This window comes from Squalius cephalus, assembly GCF_949319135.1.
Source record: "Squalius cephalus genome assembly, chromosome: 12".
Taxonomy (NCBI): domain Eukaryota; kingdom Metazoa; phylum Chordata; class Actinopteri; order Cypriniformes; family Leuciscidae; genus Squalius; species Squalius cephalus.
The window spans coordinates 8,404,401-8,405,337 of record NC_137133.1 but is presented as its reverse complement, the minus strand read 5'-3'; positions in this window follow the sequence as shown (position 1 = coordinate 8,405,337).

The following is a 937-nucleotide window of genomic DNA, read 5'->3' as shown; positions in this document are numbered from 1 at the left end:
ATCTGTCATTGTCTGCTCTGTGTACCGTTTCATGTAATTCTTTTTTCTGCCTTTGGATATCAGTGAAATTCCATAAATCAATAACTCTTCTTTTTTCTTTATATAATAGGAGAAAAAAAATCCATCCAAGTAAAATTATTCAACATGCCTTCTTAAATTGTAGTTCTTTCTTTTAGCTTTTATTTGATTTTGTTAACAGCATGTGAACCCTGTAAACTTAACAGAAGATAGATGTGCAAACTTAACAGTTTCCCCCATTTTGAATGTCTCATCTTAATAGTGTAATAGTGGTGCTTGCTAAGCCATGCTATTGCTCATAAACACCAAGTATACACTAATTCTGGACCATTTGCTACAGACTAGAATGATACTTCAAATCACAGGGTTTGCTGAAAGGCTTGTTTTCTTCAGGGCTAGCAATAAAAATCCCAGCCTTAAGTGGAATAACTCAGCCAGTATGTCATTGAGACGACACGTCTCAGCTCTTGACTTGAATTAAGCATCTACCCACAAAACCCTAACGGGCTGTTCACACAAAATGTGCTTTTGCATCAAAGTTCACGCTGTGGAATGAGAGAAAACACATGGTCTCAACCTGTTTTTATTCTGTGTTTTTAAGTTAAACTTTTAAGAAATCTTTAGCACTGTGTTTTTTGAATGGCCTCATGCACGAGAAGCTAGTTGAATACACCCGTCTAGACGTATTAACATGGAAATCAATGGAAACGCAATCACATTTTCTTTGTCGATGTCCTCTAACAATTCCTTGGCAGTGTACTAAAAACTACTCGGATATAACAATAATATTCCAGGAACTTTGTTGGTTATTTTTGTTACAAAAACTAATATTCCCAGAACATTCTGGAAGCCAAAAACTGTTGGCTGACCACCGCTCGTAACATCCTAGCATAGCATGGACAAACAAACACCATTATAA